General features: G+C 40.9%; 1 non-coding gene across 1 annotated transcript; it reads right to left on the bottom strand.

The window, feature by feature from the left end:
* Nucleotides 1-563: 563 nt before the first annotated feature.
* LOC136455696 (small nucleolar RNA R71) lies at nt 564-674 on the bottom strand. The gene has a single exon (XR_010759175.1). It is a non-coding gene; the product is annotated as a small nucleolar RNA R71 (small nucleolar RNA).
* Nucleotides 675-2,688: the final 2,014 nt, after the last annotated feature.

Below are 2,688 nucleotides of genomic sequence, written 5' to 3' on the forward strand. Positions count from 1 at the left end.
GTCTACATTCATATCTTATGCAGGGTAATGTATAATTGATTTTGACCTTCCGACAAACTACGTTGAAGATCCAGAAGCATTAATCAGGAGAACTAGAGCAAAACTCAAGAAAGTCTCAACTTTAGAATTGGAAGACAACCAGACCAGGCAGAGCTTAACACTAGTTTTTGAAGCCATGGCTAACAAGACTCTCCATGAGTTTTCTACTCCAACTACGGCCAACATCCGTACTAGACCAACAGTCAATGTGGGAGATATGGTTTTGAGCTCAAGCCAGCTCTCATCAACATAGTGCAAGCCAAACAGTTTTGTGTAAAGGCACATGAAGATGCGAGTGCACATCTCCAACACTTTCTGGAGATCTACAACACTTTCACCATCAGAGGAGTGACCAGAGATGCCTTATTACTCTACCTTTTCCCATGCCATATTACTCTGCCTTTTCCCATTCTCATTTTTGGGGAAGGCGAAGCAATGGTTCTACGCCAACAAAGATAGAAATACTACATGGGATAACTGCTCCACTGCCTTCCTAGCAAAGTTCTTTCCCACAGGCAAGACCAATGCTCTGCGTAGGAGAATTTCAAGCTTTCAATAGCAATATGATGAATCTATCCCTGAGACATGGGAATGCTTTTAAGATTATATATATCAGAATGTCCTCATTATGGGATGGAGAATTGGCTACTCATGTAGACTTTCTACCATGAGTTGACCAATAATACCCGTGAGAACATGGATGCTGCTGCTGGAGGTGCTTTCCTATCACTCATAGTCCTAGGTGCAACAGCTCTCATATAGAAGATGGCCTCCAACCAAGTTTGGAATGAAGAATGTCTTCAGACCCGCAAGAGAGGTGGGGGTATGCATCAACTCAAGGAGGTAGACATATGATGTCTGCTAAGATGGATCTGCTCATGAAGAAACTCAAAGACCGAACCAATGAGAAGTAAGAACTCATGCACAATCATGATTCCCACATGACGTGTGAAGAGCGTAGAAACACTAGGCATTCAGAGAACAACTACCCTGAAACCCATGAGGATGTGAACTTCATCAACAATAACTACTTTCATCCTCAACAGAGTCAAGGATGGAATCAACAACAAGGGCCCAATTACCAAGGTAACTATCAAGGTAATAATTAAAATAATTTCAATAATCAACCACCCTTGAGAGAATTGATTTCTGGCCAAGCTAAAATTATGGAGGGCTTATCTAGAAAACTAGCTTCCAATGATAAGATCTTAGAAAACATAAATAATAGAATGAATAGCTTCTCATCTGCCATTGAGAACCAGCATAGCTTTAATAAAATGATAGAATCACAAATAGCTCAGCTGGTGGTAGCTATTCCTCCGACCGACAAAGGTAAGATTCTAGGGCAACCAAAAGATCTAGAAACTATAAATCTTGTCGATATTCATAATGCAGTATACTACTGTATACAACCATCGATGGGAAGGTGGATAGATTATTCCTTGCCTAAAAAGAAGAGCGATTCGGGGAGACCTGTCATCCCCATCGCCATTGGACCTCATATTTTCCTAGAAGCTTTCTATGACTTTGGGGCAAGTGTCAACATTATGCCTAAGGTAATTTATGATCAAATTAATGGAGATACTTTGTTGTACACAAATATGCGTTTGTAGCTTGTAGATCAGTCACTCTGCTACCCTAAGGGAGTTCTTGAAGAGGCCATTGTTTAAGTGGGACAATCATATGTTCCCATAGACTTTATGGTTTTGGAAACAGATGGAGATGTAAGGGCACCCATTATCTTGGGCTGACCTTTCTTAAGCACTGCAAAAGACATCATCTACATGGATAGTGCCAAGATCTACTTCACGGTCAAGGATAAAAAGGAGAAGTTTTCTCTCAAGAATCATAACTTGCAATCTCCTAGACATCCACAGACGCCATACCTGCCCGAAGAGACAACAGTGAGCAAGAAGAAAAACAATAGGAGAAGAAGGAAGAACAAAGCCAGGCAGTCACCTAAAGAGTCAGTCAACATGATCAACAAACTCTGATTAGAGTACGACCACCTCCTCACTTCACCATATCTTACCATGAAGGACGATCTAGGCATACCCATGATCGACTGTACCATTGGACAAAGAATATTCCATAAGACCTTATGCGATATTGGATCGGGTGTCAATATAATGTCTAAGGTAACGTATGAATATTTATTTGGTGATGAACCTTTGGTCCCTACATATATGCAATTGCAGATGGCGGATCAATCAATCTAATTTTTGGAAGGAATAGACAAAGGTGTCATAGTAAGAATACATGATCAATATGCTCCTACCGACTTCATGGTTTTGGACATGAGAGAAGAAGAAGATGACACACCCATCATCCTTGGAAGGCTGTTCCTCAACACCACAAGTGCGATCATCTACGTTGGATCTAGACAAGTCTACTTCTAATTCCCAAGAGAAAAGGTACGCTGATATTTTAGTAATTATACCACTTATGAACAACCAAAGAAGTCCCGCTCTAGGAGGAGACTTCGGTCATCCCAACGCTGGAAGAATCAATCCCCAAAGAATAGATAGGAAGAAGATGAAGAACCTAAAGAAATTGTGAAAGATGAACTTACTCCACCAAAGTCAAGTCCACAAACCAAGCAGGTGTGGAAGGAAAAAGTGACATCATCAAAGTCACCATCAGAAGAGG

Source organism: Miscanthus floridulus, chromosome 5 (assembly GCF_019320115.1).
Source record: "Miscanthus floridulus cultivar M001 chromosome 5, ASM1932011v1, whole genome shotgun sequence".
Lineage (NCBI taxonomy): Eukaryota > Viridiplantae > Streptophyta > Magnoliopsida > Poales > Poaceae > Miscanthus > Miscanthus floridulus.